The 15,500-nt window shown below is 48.6% G+C and overlaps 1 protein-coding gene across 4 annotated transcripts in view; it reads left to right on the top strand.

The window, feature by feature from the left end:
• The first annotated feature begins 14,850 nt into the window (after positions 1-14,850).
• Positions 14,851-15,500, top strand: part of IGSF3 (immunoglobulin superfamily member 3) — a 98,862-nt gene continuing 98,212 nt past the window's right edge. The window contains exon 1 of one of the 4 annotated variants that reach the window (XM_027091043.1): positions 14,851-14,990. The gene's annotated coding sequence lies outside the window, so the exon portion shown is untranslated. Of the gene's footprint in view, positions 14,991-15,098; positions 15,212-15,362; positions 15,499-15,500 lie in introns of those variants that run through there. The other 3 variants (XM_027091038.1, XM_027091039.1, XM_027091037.1) reach the window with 3 other exon arrangements.

Genomic DNA, 15,500 nt, shown 5'->3' with positions numbered 1-15,500 from the left:
TGGCCAGTGCTAGCAGATGACAGAGAGAATTAGCAAGTAGCAAATGAATATTAATGGACCCAGACATAGCCGCCAGCACTTAGTTTGACAGCTTGTTTTTTCTATGGACAGGTGTTTGGGCTTATGGTTGTGGTTTTATATTGGGTGTTAGTGTCTGTAAATTTAATTAAATTTAACATTTCTAAGCAACTTAAGCATACAGTACCTAAATATCTAATTTTGTGCTAAATCATAGGCTGTATTTTGGACTTAAATATATCAATATTTTATGGTGTTCTGAAAAGGGTACCGTGATTAATAGGAGCTCCACTGTATAAAACATTAGAGACTAGAAGATAGAGAACCACTGTCCTGGTGCAAATGTGGGCTCTGGGGGCAGATTGTAAACAGAATGGGGGGTGGGGGGGACTTCCCTGGTGGCGCAGTGGTTAAGAACCCGCCTGCCAATGCAGGGGACATGGGTTCGATCCCTGGTCCAGGAAGACCCCACATGCCGCGGAGCAACTAAGCCCGTGCTCCACAACTACTGAGCCTGTGCTCTAGAGCCCACGAGCCACAACTACTGAGCCCACATACCACAACTACTGAAGCTCGTGTGCCTAGAGCCCATGCTCCACAACAAGAGAAGCCACCGCAATGAGAAGCCTGCGCGCTGCAACGAAGCGTAGCCCCCGCTCGCCGCAACTGGAGAAAGCCCGCGCACAACAACGAAGACCGAACGCAGCCAAAAATAAATAAATAAATGAACAGAATGGGGATTCTTTCCTGTTATAGGGAGCCTAAAAGAAGAGGGGCAAGCGGAATCCAGGAAGAAGGGTTGGAGAGGTTTGTACAAGACCGGGGCAAATGATCTGTCCCTGTTCCTCCCTCCCGTGGCTTGGGTCTGAGAATGTAATTCTCTCTTGTTTGTTTTTGCTGAGGCTTTAGGTGCATCTATATTAATGTCTGTGTGTGTTGAGGGTGTGGCAAATAATTAAAACAGTTATTATTTGGTAAAAAAGAACAGGCTTCAGTCCGTCTACTAAAGATGGATCTCCCCACATTCAGCTCTGATCCTGTTACCTGTCTATTGAGAATATCCCCAGGGGCCGCCCTTTGCAACCTAAGCAGACCCTCATTTCTTGGCCTGCTATTTAAGGCGTCTCAAATCCTGACCCAGTGTAACTTTTCAACATTATTTCCACCCCTCCTCTACACACTATCCATATGCCAGCTGAACCGGATATTCCACTTGGCTTTCCAGACCAGTCCACTTTCTGGATTCTGCCTTTCCTAGTACAGACTCCTAGTTTCTAGACCTGGAAAGCCCTTCACTCTGTCTCTAAAAATCCTACCTACTTTTCAAGACCCGGCTTCTACTCTACTTCTTTCATGGAGACTAGCCCACTTTCCCCCAATGGATGCTATCACTATCTTCTTTGACCTCCTGTATCTCTTTCAAGGCACTTAACACATTCTGCTTTCTAGAAGAGTCATTTTATATTTTATTATTCCCATCCCCCAATACAAACACACATAGATTTGTTATAAGTAATTTATGGTAAGGCAGTTTTCTTCATCTGTGTCTGATACCATGCCTGGCACGTTGTTCTCATTTTCTCTATGTTGCATCGAATTGAATTGGTGTCCTCAATAAAGCTAAGCTAAATTCTGCAACTATTTTGCTGATATTCTGGGTATCAAATTTCTTCCAGTTGCAAAACACAGATGAACCAACACAAAAGGGCAGCGTCAATAAGGAAACTAGTTGATAATATCTCACATACTAAGATGGCAGGAGGTAGGGAGGCTCCTGGGTTGAATTCAGTGATGTCATGAAAGACCTTCCTTCTTCCATGTGGGCCCCCCTTAGACCTGGCCTCAGTGTGGCTGCTTTCAGACTCAGGTTCTATACACAGATAACACAGGGGAGCTAAGAGAAGAAATATCCTTTCTACGATTCTCTTTATATCATAAGGGAAAATCTTTTCTAAGAGACTGCCAACAGATCTCCCCTCACATGTTATTGATCAGAATCGCAACACATGTCCAGGCCTACAACAATTGCTGGCAGAGGGACCAGAATTATCTTGATCAGCTCACACTAATCAATTAGACTAGGGTCTAATCCCTAGTCAGGGAAAAGACCCAGACTCCCCTAAGCACGTGGCCACCATGTATCTGAACAAAACTGGGTTCTGTGTCAAGGAGGAAGTAAGAAACGCCTTTATCTAGGCTCAGTAGCGCCTACCAAAGTCACTCTACGTTACAGGCTATATAAAGCCTGGATCTACCAGTGTCCTAAAGTAGTCCTGGAGAGTAATGGGTAGGATGGGAACGCTCACCGCTCACAGGGAGATCATACAATGGCTACCATTCATTTCTATCCCTTCCTCCTTGACCTTCCAACACCCCTTCCCTTATCCTCAAGTTCAGCCAATGACTTTGCCAGGAAAACATAAGCAGTGAAATTTCGTATACTTCTACCGACATCTACTCACTAGCTTACGTCAGTGCCCACGTATTGTGCCTTTCCTCCCACATTATGTATGGTCCATTCTTGTTGCCAGCTAAGGCCAGTGCCTCCATTTATACCCTGCGTCTTATGTCCACTCAACTCAAGGCCATCATCCGGCGAATCTCCTTTCTGTCTCCTGCATCACTTGATTTTCCCCTACTGAATCATTCCCATCCATAAACAACATGCTCCCAACCTTAAGACACCTTCCCTGATTGCACATCCTTCTACCACTATGGATGCATTTTCCTATTTTTCTTTTATATCAGAATCCCTCAAAGGGGATTTCTATGGCCGTGGTTCCAGTTCCTCTCCTCCCATTCACTCTTCAAGTCCTTGTAAGCAGGCTTCCACTCTTACCACTCCACTAAAACTGTTCCTCTCAAGCTAACTAAAAACGTTCGTGGACTAAATCCCGTGGTCAATTCTCAGTCATCATCTTATTGAATCCATCAGCAGTATTTGACATAATTGATTCCTTCTTTCTACCAGTAACACAGTCTGTTACTTGGTACCAGGACACCACACATGCCTGGTTCTTCTCCTTTTGCACTGACTGGTCCTTCTCGGTCACACTTGCAATCCTTCTTCCTTTCTGGATGTTATGGTGTCTCGGGCCTCAGTCCTTGGACTCCTCTTCTGTACCTATACACACACCGTTGGTGCTTTCAGTCTCATGGCTTTAACTATCATTGATATGCTGATGACTCCCAAGATGTGTTTGCAGCCTGGACATCCCCTGGATTCTAGACTCATACATCCAACTGCCTACTTGACATCCCAGTTTGAATGTCCATAAGACGTTTCAAATTTCACGTGATTGTACCAGTTATCTATTGCTCATCAGAAACCCTAAAGCTTCGTGGCATTTTGGGCTGGACCAGCTGGATCACTCAGGAGACTGAAATGCTCTGGAGGCTCTACTGGGACCAGATGGTTGAAGATGCCCTCATTTACATGTCGGGCCATTAGCTGGAGCTCTTGGTTGTCCTCCATATTCCTCTCCAGCAGGACAGTCTGTGCTTCTCACATGGCTGAGGCAGCCTTCTAAGAGGGCAAGTCCCAGGGTACAAGCCCCAGTGCATGACTCATTGGGAGCCATTGAGGCAACAGTCTCTCACAATATCCAAAACAGAACTCAGAGCATTTACTCTAAATGGCAATTTCATTCAGGCCAAAACTCTCACAGACATTCTAGAACTCCTCTCTTGTTTTCACACTGCTCATGGAATCCGTCATCAAATTCTGTCACTTCCTCCTTAAAAAACATATGCTGAATCCAACCCACTTCTCACCACCTCCTTTCTTCCGCGTGATCGAGGCCACCGCCGTCTCTCCCCTGAACTACTACTGCACTGGACTTTAACTAGTTTCCCTGTTGCCACTCTGACCCCTGTGGTCTACCTTCAACCCATCATCCTGAGCACTCCTGTTAAAACCTTAATTGGATTATACCACTCCTCTCCTTAAAACTCTCCCAAGTTTTTACAATGATCAACAAGTCCCTACATGACTGCACTCCCTGTTACCACCCTACCCTCCTGCACATGCGAACCATTACCTCTCTGGCCTCATTTCCAACTATTCTCCCACCCCGACTCAGCTGCAGCCACACCAGCCTCCTAGATGCTTCTTAGCCCCACCTGGTGCACTCCTGCCTCAGGGCCTTTGCACTTGCTGTCCCTCCCCCACCCAAAAGGTTTTTCCCTCAGACATCTGCAGGCTGGGCTCTTTCACCTCCTTCAGCTCTTTATTCAAATATCACTTTCCAGGGAGTGTTGGCCACTGGATTGAAGATTGCAAATCCCCCCTCCTCCAGCACTCCTATCCCCTCCCTGATTTTATTCTTTCCACAGCCCTTTTCATCATCTAACATCCTGTCTATTTTACTTATTTACTTGTTTCTTGTCTGTCTCCCCCTCCTAGAATATTAACTCTATGAGATTGGGATTTTCTTTTTGTCTGTTTTTTCTCCCAGCACCTGGAACACAGACTGACATTTAGTAGGTGTTAATCATATCTGTTAAATGACGGAATTCTTTAAGCATTTACTACGTGCTACAGATACCGTATTACCCCTGAGCTCCCTGTGCTAACCCTGTGAATGAAGCACTCGGATACCTCCTCACGTGAACCAGGTGCTATTACCTCCAGTTTGAAGGTGAGGAAACTGAGGCTGGTAGGGTAACTAAATTATCTAAGGACACGTAGCCAGTGAAGGAAGAAGCTCTTCCCCGAAAGCTGAACTGCATTACGGTGTTCTCTCACAGCCCAGAGGTGGGGTTGGGAGCTCTGGGGCCCTCTGGGCGACATCTTTGCGTGGTGAGCCTTCCAACTGCCTTGCTGGACTTCCATTGCTGTTCCAAATCTGCAGTGTGAAAGGAAAAAGAAGGAGGAGGAGAAGGAAGAGGAGGAAGAAGAGAAGAAGAAAGCGTTGGGAGAGAAAGGGATGGAGGAAGCGGTGGAAGTAGTGGGGTCCGGAGCCATCCAGCTGCTTCCTGCCTCGACAGTAGGACCCACGAGCACCCGGGAAGCACTCCCGGGCGGAGGACTCGTGTGTGCTTCCCACCACACACCCCAGCTCCTGGTACTTCTTTCAAACCCTGGCGGTGAGGTCTGTCCTGGTTTTCCCTGATGGTCACGACTGGATTCCTAGGTTGAAAACAAGCCTCTTAATGAGCAGCAGGTGCTGAGCTTTGAGAACAGCCCTGAGCCACCCCATCTCCGTTCCCAGGAGGCTTTGCTCTCACCCTCCCCACCCCCTCACCCTGCACCCCTAGCTGGCCTCAGGCAAGATCAGGCCTCTCTCAGATCTGGGGTGGAGCTTGGAGAGGGTTGTCAGCCCTCACCACTGCACAGACCAGAATGGCTCTGCGGTGGGTGAGGATGAAAGGGAACCTCTGGCTGGCTGACATCTGGCGGCCAGGAGCGGGCTGTGGGCTGGGACAGCCCAGCTGAATTCCACAGGGCAGCCATTGTTGCGATGGTCTTGTGACGGATACACACACGCACATATTTAAAAAAAAAAAAATTCTTCTTTTTTTTAAACAGTCTAGGACCAAGACAGACGGCTGTGGTTGGGTAGTGTCTGCAGAAAACTAGCAACTACTGTGTTTGGGTTATCATATGACAGCTCACAAAGAAAGGGGCTTTGTTCTGTGATTGGTTTCTCTAGTCAATTAAATGTATAATATCTGCCATGAGGTCCCTGCTGTTTAAGTAGAGATACTTTAGATATGTTTCTTAGAGACGTGTGTGGTTACTTAATTTAAAGTTCTTTCTTTCTTCTTTCTTTCTTTCTTTCTTTCTTTCTTTCTTTCTTTGTTTCTTTCTTTCTTTCTTTCTTTTTCCCTTTCTTTCTTTCTTCTCTCTCTGTCTCTTTCTCTCTCATTGTCTCCCCCTTTCTCTCTCTTCCTTCTTTCTTTTCTTTCCCTCTGCTCCTTCCTTCATTCCTCTCCCTTCCTAATTTTCTTTGGTTCATTCTCTCTTTTCCAAGTTCTCTTCTTCCCTTTCTGCTGCTCCCTACCACTTTTTTCCATAAATAGAAAATTACAAGTGAGGAAAAGAGTGGAAAGAGGACCGGGGGGCGGGGGGGCGGGCGTCAGAGACGTGTTATAGAAATCACAAGTGGTTATGAAAGAAGCTTGTTAATATCCATGTATGGCCATTTGTGCTGTGAACTTAAGGCAAAACTGTGGGCTCCTAAACATTGTCAGCTTTACCCAAAGCCACCCAGTAGAAATGCTGTCTCTGATTAAGTCCCAAGGGCCGTGAGGTCTGGGCTGGGGTGGAACCTGGGGATCCCAGGGAGATGGGCAGGGGTGGTGGACGGCATATGTCCCTTGCCTGGGGACTTTGTGGATGGAACTAAAAAGGAAGGCTCTTGGGCACAAATAGGAACAAAAAATTTGACCTCCTACTTGTCTGCAGGGACCATCCATCCAGAGCAGCTGGGCAGAGAAGCAGATGCCATGGATAAAGTCACCCAGAATAAAACTCATGAAATGCCCCAACCCCTGGCTGCCGTGGCTTCCTGGAGCTCAGGGGCTGGGGGTCCACTCTGTGGGCTAGAGGATACAGTCCGGGGTATTCGCATGACCACTCCTTCACCTAGCCACTAGAGCTTTAGTTGAATGCCAGCTAGGTGCCAGGCTCAATGCAGAGAGGGGAAGACACAGTTCTATCAGACAGTCTCTGACCTCAAGAAACTCGTTAGACAAAATACGCAAGTAAACACATAACCTTAATCAGTGGAAAAGCGCTAGCCTAGAGGTCTACACAGAGCTTTCCTAGATGATGAACTCAGTGCTGGGAGGAGGCAAGCAAGGAGAGGGGAGGAAGTCTGCTTCATAGAGAAGCTGATGCTTCAACTGTTCCTACTAGAAGGGTGAGCGTTTGATGGTAGTGGGAGGAGAAAGGGCATACCTGGCAGATGACGGCATATATAAAGGCGCATCCAGGAAGCCACAGGTAACTGGGTGAGACCAGATCATATCATAGTGGGAAGCATCAAGGGCATAGAGAAGTTGGAAATGGCTCCAGGGCGGGCGTGGGGATGGGGGTATTGGAGGAGAGGCCAGTAACCCATTCTAAGGGGTCTGAATCTTCTGTAAGCAATTGGAAGCTCCAGAAGGGTTCCACCTGCACTTTAGAAAGATGTGTACTTTAGAAGGATGCATGGGCTGGGAGTGAGACCAGGTGGGAAACCATGACAAGAGTCTAGAAAGGGGTGATGGAGCCTGAGCAAGGGCAGAAGCCATGAAAACAGAAAGGAGCACACAACTTTGAAAGATGTTAAGGAAGGAGGTAGAGTCGCCAGTCCCTGTTACCACTTGGACCTGGAAAGTGAGAAGTCTAAAATTAGTCCCAAGGTTCTGATTTGTCCAGTGAAAAGTGGTATCATTAACTGAGATAGGAAATTGAGGAGAAAAAAAATAGTTTAGGGCTTCCCTGGTGGTGCAGTGGTTGAGAGTCCGCCTGCCGATGCAGGGGACATGGGTTCGTGCCCCGGTCTGGGAGGATCCCACATGCTGCAGAGCGGCTGGGCCTGTGAGCCGTGGCTGCTGGGCCTGCGCGTCCGGAGCCTGTGCTCCGGAACGGGAGAGGCCACAACAGTGAGAGGCCCGCGTACCTCAAAAAAAAAAAAAAAAAGTTTAGAGGGAAAAATGACGAGCTAAGTTTTGGGCATGTTTAGTCTAAGGTCTCAAAAGGCGGTTTGCTCCATAGGGGTAAAGCTCAGAAAAAAGGACTGGGCTGAAAATTACCATTAGGAAGCTGTCTACTGAGAGAGAGAAGTAGAGACCATGCGGGGGCTGGGGGAGAACGGGGTCATAGAGAGAGTACACAGGGGCGGTGAGCTATTCTGGCCTTTTTCCCATACCCCATGTCCTATCTATCAGGAAGAGCTGTCAGCTCCCTCTTCAAAGTATATCCTGAATTCACTTCTCACCACCTCCATCACCACCACCCTAGTCTAAGCCTCCATCATCTCCCACCTGGACCTTGCAATGATCTACTAATTCGTCTTCTTGCTTCTACTTTTGCGTCCCTGTAGCCTATTTCCTATACAACAGCCAGATTGGCCTTTTAAAAAAGTAAAGTAAGTCATGTCACTTTAATGCTGTAAGCCATCCAATGGTTTGCCTTGACACATGGAATAAAACCCAAATTCCCCTCCTCACATGATCTGCCTTTGCCTTGTTTCCTGAACTCACCTTCCACCACTCTCTCTCTCCCCCGCTCACTCTGCTTCTGCCACACTGACCTTCTCTCCCTCAAATGTGTCTCAGGGCCTTTGCACATGTTTTCCTCTCAGCCTGGAATACTCTTCCTCTAGATCTTTCTACAGCTTCCAGTTCTCTGACAAAATTTTCCAGTTTGAATTTTAGTACACGTAGTTATTCTATTGGCTGTGTCAGATAACTCCGATATCTTAAGGATGTGTGGGCCTGTTTTAGTTTTCTGCAGTTTCTACTGGTTCTCACTCATACTGTCTTATTTCCTGGTTATATATGATTATATGCTGGAAATTTCTTTGTAGAATCATAATAGGATCTCCCTCCTGAGAGGATTTTCATTTGCTTCTAGAAGGTGCCTGGTGCCGCTTGCAGTCTGCAACTCCTTTCATGGAAGTTCTAGGCTCCAGGTCTCCTGTCGCATCCAGATGACGTGAAGCCAAGTCCACAAATATTTATTTACTGAGCACATTCTTTGCGCCAGGCATTTTGCTAGGCATTGGCATACACTAGAGGACAAGGCTGACCAGATTCTGGCCCACAGGGAGCTTCTCAGGAAGCTCAGGAAAAGACAGACAATGAACAGAAGAATCAACACAGTGCAACTTCTACGAGGATAGGAAGCATGCCTGCTTTCTCCAGCACTTCAGGGCATAGAACAGTGCTTTATGTTAACTAAATATTTGTTACATTAAAAAAACAATCCTGTCCCAATGTTATTTTTCAGTATTACTTAATCACTGGTGTTTCAACTGTATTGCTGGCTGACTGCTCTTTTCCTCTTAAATATGTAGTATTTTAAGCATATAAAGGGTTAAATAGACTTGTGTGTCAGCCTAGAAATATAATCACCATTTATTATCTTACTCTTATGGGGAATTGTGTTCTGAGTTCCAAATAATTAACTTCAAAGTGAACTTTTGGAAACTGTCAGCCGGGCCCATATATATTTAGGTGAGATTGGCCAATGTCTTTGCACTCTTTTATAGGAACAGGCAACATGCCAGCCAGACCAGGCCAGACAGGCTGGGTGATCAGTGGGGTAACAGATGTCTCAGAAAGAGCACCTCCACATCCAGAAGGCTCTGTTCCGCTCTAAGCTCATGGTTGCTTAATCCTTAGAATCTTAGGTCTATGGTGACACACCTTCCCCTGTAGGAGGTCGGAGGCTCTATGATCAAACTAATGTTCTTTTTTTTACAAGAGAGGCCAAGCCAAATTCTTAAGAGTCTTCCACCTGGGCAACAGCATGGTTGAAAGTGGCAGCCAGCCCTGGCCGCCGGCCCGGCTGCCCTGGGACACTGAGAGAGTGAGAGAGAGATTGGGGTCAGCCAGTCTAACTCAGAGGAATCACTCCAACATGACAAGTGCCACAGTGTTCAGCCTGAGCTCAAAATCCTTGCCTACCCAGAGGCTCTGGGTTATTTCCATTCTTTAGCAAAGGGAGAGAGTGCAGAGAGAGAAGAGCACAGGTGCTGAGCCAGAGTTGGGTGTAAGAAGCCCATCTAAGGCTGTTGTTGGGTTTAAACAAACAAACAAAAAAATTAGGACTTGCTGAGATTTTGGAAAGGAGGAATGAAGAGCAATGAGATGCTCAAGGCTTGGGGTGGGAAGGATGGTAAGCCTCTTGACACGGTCAGGACTAAGCTTAGAATGGAATAGTGGTGGAAATGATGGGTTCTTCTAATTCTTTTGATCTCGGTGACATGTTATTGTAGTTGAGGGTCCTCCCAATCAAAATCAGAAATGGACTTGGATAGAGGAGTTGGATCTTGAATTTCCATTTATGATGGAAAGATCCGTCATAAAATTTTGAGCTGGAAGAGCCCTGAGAACTCATTTAGTCCAGTCTCACGCCGATGCTTGGAGACTGAATCTTCTGGGATGGGGCTTGGGAATCTGGATTTTAATGCTTCTGGAGTAATTCAAGCACAGCAGTTTGGGACCTTCTGACTCATCTGACCAACCCCATTTTACAGAAGACGAAACTTGGGTCCAGAGAGGTCAAAAGACAGCGTAGGCAGCAGAGCCTGGACTGAAAGCTCGAATTTCTGGCTCCTGGTTCCCGGCTCCTTGGACTGTGTGAGGTTTATAATCAGTGAAGAGAATAGCTAATGAGCACTGAGAACTAAGTACCAGACATTTTGCTAAGCTCTTTCTACATATCAGCTCGTTTAATCCTCACAAGCTCCTTGCGACAGCAGATGCTATTGCAATCCCTTTTTACAAACCAGAAACCTAGGGTGAAGGAGGTGAAGTAACTTGACCAGAGTTGAGTGTCAGCAAGTGCAGATCATACAAACCCAAGCACCCTTCTCCAGGTCCACTGTTCTCTGTCAGCCGGAGAATAAGCGAGCACAGCTGTGGGGTTTTGTGGAGGAAAGAGAATGTTCGCTGAATGAATCTTACTTTTCATCCCAGATGAACCAGCCTTCAGAGTTCCACGTGCGGGTGGGTGCAAGTCCAGACCCTTCTCTAACGCTAGATGACACCCCTTGGGTTCTGAGCACCCACCTGTGGGGAAAGCTTAAGGGGCCTACCCCTTCACACGCCGTCTCAATATATAAGAGTCAACTCTATATTTTTTAAAGACAGACGGTATCCTGAGTAAGCAATTCCTAGTCTTCAGCTCTGGGGATCCTCGCCCGCACAGGAGGGTAATCACCAAGAAGGAAGCTTCTACCAGGAAGATTGTTTAGTGGCACTTTGAGCTCTGACTTGGCTGTTTAGTGAAGGCATTGCTATTTCCACCCAGTATTTCAAGATGCATTAGGAGCAATTAACACTGTGAGCACACAGTGTCAGGCTATCTTTAGGCAAAATGCCTTGCCCTCCACTTTCTTTCAGCTGACAACAGAGAATGAGGTTAATGCCCCCTTCCTTTTTTTCCTTTTTTAAAAAATAGAACTTTCTGTCACTTGTGGTTTTATATTAGTCTTTCGATTGCAGCCACAACAGGCCTGGAGATGTCAAAACAGATAGAACCACTTGGCCATATTTATCCACAAAGAAATTCTGTGCTGTTGTCCCCCAAGAGTGTTCATTCCAACAAATAAATAGCTTCCAACAAATAAAATTAGGAAGAATTCAGTGAACGTCTGGATCTACTGCTTTTCCTGAAAAGTAGGAAAATCAGGCAATATTGGATCTTTGCTTTCGAGTGCAGCGCTTTGCTGGAGCTGTGCTTCCGTAGGCTTCTTCGTTTGACTCCCCGAGGGAGAAGATTGAGTTTTCCAAAACACTCAAACTATCCACCCGATTCCAGACCAGTCCAGGAGAGGCGTCAACATTCCAGCGTAAGATGTTTTGAAGCAAGTTGCTAATGTTCAGCCTGGGCACCAGGCATTTGCTGACTGGGGACTCCTGTCCCCTCTTCTCCTTGGGTGCTTCCCCCTCCCTTGTGACTTGAGTCTCTCTCGGCCTGTGGATGATCTCCTGAAAGGGCCACTGTTCAGCACTTACTTCATGCACTTGCTCCTCTGTCCGAAGGGCAGAGGCATCCTTTTAATTGTACTTTACTCTCCCCGCCTGACAGCACAGCTCTTTGAATATCAATGTGGAAATAGGAAAGATACTAGGCTGGGAACCAGCCATAACGTATCTGGGGAAGTCCAGGGTTGACAGATCATCCAGACGGATGCCAGGGGTCTAGGTGGTAGGAGGTGGGGTGGGTTGAGAAGGAAAGAACTGAGAAGGGATAATTGAGTACAGGGTTCAAAGATGCAGGAAGTGGCCTGGGCAGAGGACTGGGGATTGCATGCTTGGGAAGCGTGGTCTTGGAGAAGGGGTTGGGCAGCCTGGTGGGGCTGAGAGCTCCATTGCAGTCTGATGTGGATCTTCTGGAAGAATCCTCGACTCTCCTCTTTCTCGCCCCTTCCATATCCAGTTCTCCAGAAAATTCCATTGAATCTACTTTTAAAATGCTTCCAGACGCCACCCATTTCTCACAACCTGTATCTCTACCACCCTAGTCTGAGCCACTATCCTCTGTCACCTTTTCAGTGTGCCTCTTCCACTCCTATCTCCCAACACTGTAGTCCCCCCCACACCAGACTGCCCCCAAGCCTGCAAAGTCCTACAGGATTTTGCCTTTGCGACTTCCCTGATCATATTTCTCCTTCTCCTTCCCTCCTATGCCGTTTCAGGCACACTAACACACCTTCTATTATCAGAGCATGTTAAGGGGCTTTGTGCTTGCTCTTCCTTAAGCTTGGAATGCTCTTCCTCTAGAAATATCCGGGGCTCACTCACTCCTTCTAATTTGATCTCAGCTCAGATGTCACTGCCTTTGTGAGACCTTCCCTGACCGCCTACTTAGAGCAGAATCTTCCTCCTAACCCCACACACATACGTGCATATTCCCTTATCCCAGTTTTCCTCAGAATATGTCACATTATGCCATATATCTCTTTGTCTCATTGTCTGTGTTTCCCGTGAGAATGTAAGCACCACGAGTGAGAGCAGAGCGTTTTCTTGGCACATAATAGACGCTCAATAAATAAAGGAAGGGGTCTAGCAGATAAGGAGAAGTGAGAGATGCCGGAGTCAGGGTTGTCTTGGGGGAAAGAGGTAATATTAAACACAAGAAGAGATTTTCAATACAACACTTGGCAGATGTGATAAATATTTAATTTAATTCAATTTGGTTGAAGTATTAATAGTGTAATTATTGTATGCAGATCACAATGTCAAGAGCTGTTTGGGGTAAATGATAATTAAAGGGCAGATCCTGCCCACAAGAAATTTATAGCCAAGAGAGAGGGGTGAGGGCAAATAAGACCCCTTAGTTATTTTTGCATCCCCATAGCATGACCTTCATTGCCCTGCACCCTGGTGAAGGGAGGGGGTAATTAACTTTTTTTTTTTTTTCTGGGTATCAGTGAATTATCAGACTATCTCTTCACTAAATACTGTCACCATCACACTGTCCAGTGGGGTGGAAAATACCTTACAAAGCCACAGCACCTTTCTGACTTCTGAACTCCGCTCTACCCTTACCCCCCACCCCAATTACATTTTGGACATCTTCATTTGCATGCCTCTTGAGCATCTCAAGCTCAATACATCCAATCTGATCCTATGTACTGTGATCTCAGTTGCTGAGGTTGCCCTGGTTTTTCTGTTCCATGCCTCACCCTCAACCTGGCACTCCACAGAGCCTAGCTCCTGACCTGCTCATTCCTCTCCCTCCCTGTTGCTACTTCTGTGGTCCTGGTCACCATCATCTCTCGTCTGCAGATGTCGAGCCTCCTGTAGAACTCCCCTCCCATCCATCCTCCACACCTAGGCCAGAGTGGGCTTTCTAGAATGTACTTCTGATAACAATACTGCCTTACTCAAAATCTGCAGGGGCTTTGCTATGGCTCTGGGCTAAAGTCCACACCCCTTAACACATCGTACAAAGCCCTTCAGGTTCTGACACCTGGTTTCTTCTCTGCTCGTTTCTTGCCACTTCTTTCTTACAGACTAATTTGGGCCCAACAGAGATCTCTGATCCCCTACCTGGGCCACTCTCTCTCTCCGCTCCGGGCCTTCAAGGATACTGATTCCAGGGCCTGTGAGTCCTCCCCTTCCTCCTCTCTCTCCCCCTGGTGCCTCCTTCTGCTCTTTTGGATTCTACCTAGTTTTCATTTCCTCTGAGAAGCCTTCCCGGCACCTGGACTGATCTGATCAACCCCCCCTCCTCCTCATGCCCTGACCCCACAACACAGGGTCAGAGGCCTTGCATGTGCTTCCTCAACACTGTTCTTTTCCTGCCATACCTGTTTTATGGTTTCCTTACTAGACTGCAAGCTCCAGGAGGGCAGGACTGTCCTATTCTACCTTGGTTACCTCGGGTCTGTGCTTACTCAGTACATGCGTGTGTTAGACAAGTATTGAATGCATGAAAATGCACTTGCTTGGATACGAGTGTTCCTCATAAAATAATTATAGCTTGCATTTACTGAGTGCTTAAGATGTAGCAGGCACCATCCTAAGTGTTTTACAAGTGCGCCATGGACATCTCATATATCCCTATTAAGCATAGGCCATTTCCTCATATAACAGGTGGGTAAACTGAGGCACAGGGCTATTGAGTAACTCGACCAAGGTCTGCAGCAGGGAAGTGGAAGAGCCGGGGTTAGAAGCCAGACTGTTTCCAGAGTCCAATTCAGTCTCAACGTCTAGGAAATTCTGTCTTAGAGTGAAGTGCAATGTGGGGTTCTACTATATGAACAGATTCAAGGCTCCTGCAGAGGGCTTTGTTTTTGTTTCCCAGAGAGGGGACGCGCTCTCGGTCCGCCTTCTTCCAGGCTCAGGGGTCCTTTGCTGGGCTTTGGGAAGGGCCTGTGCATCCAGCCCGCGGCCGGCTAGTCTGCGTGTGAGCCCCCTGATTAACTTTCGGCGCTGCCCGGCCCCCACGCCAGCTGCGCCCAGGTCCTCGGTGGGCCATTGCTACCCGCAGGTGCGGGCGGGGCTCCACCAGCCGCACCCTGAGCCCCCGCCCGGCCCCCAGCGCGGCCGCCCGGCCCCCGGGGTTGGGGGGAAGGGGCGGGCCCGGGGGCGGTGCCTCTAGCCGAGGCCACCGCCCTCGCCCCGCGCTCGGCTGGCCCGGGTGCAACGGGCCGGGTGGAGGGGGCGGGGACTGGGGAGGGGCCGGAGCGCGGCCGCCGGTGCCGCTGCCGGAGCAGAGAGAGGAGGTGGCGCGTCCCTAGAGGCGTGCGCCGGGACAGACGGACCGACGGACCGACGCGCGAAGGGAGAGGGCCGGCGGCGAGGTCGGTATCCGGCGACCGCGCGCGCGGCGCGGGGAGGGCGGCAGCGAGGGGAGCCGGAGCCCGGGGGTAGGGCGGTGGGAGGGGCGGCGGTGGGCCCGGCTGCGGCTCCGCTCAGGGGGTCGGCCTGAGACCCCTCCCCTGGCAGCGAAAGCGGAGCCCCGGGCTCCCTTCTCCCTCCTTCTCTTTTCTTTCCAATCAGCGAAAAATAAACACCCGGAGAGGTAAAACAATAGCGGGGCCACCTGGGACGCGGCGCGCGCACAGCTCCCACGTTGGGGCGAGGGCCGGGGGTGGAACGGGGAGTGGCGGCCCCACCTCGGAGCCTCTTCCCGATTTGCCCCCGCGGAGGGTGGGGCTACCCGCGGCGCCGGGGCTCGGTGGGAGGCGGAAGGAATTCCCAGGAGTGAAGCATTTGGTGAAAGTATTGCAGGAACAATCGGGCTTCCCACAATTGCTCGGCTCTGTGCGGGGAAACTGAAGTGGAGGCTAAGGTGGCGACTTGGCCAAGGT

The sequence above is a fragment of the Aethalodelphis obliquidens genome, unplaced genomic scaffold (assembly GCF_003676395.1).
Source record: "Aethalodelphis obliquidens isolate GAN/ISIS:26980383/991018 unplaced genomic scaffold, ASM367639v1 scaffold70, whole genome shotgun sequence".
In the NCBI taxonomy this organism is placed as follows: domain Eukaryota; kingdom Metazoa; phylum Chordata; class Mammalia; order Artiodactyla; family Delphinidae; genus Aethalodelphis; species Aethalodelphis obliquidens.
This window is presented reverse-complemented; position numbering and strand designations above follow the sequence as displayed.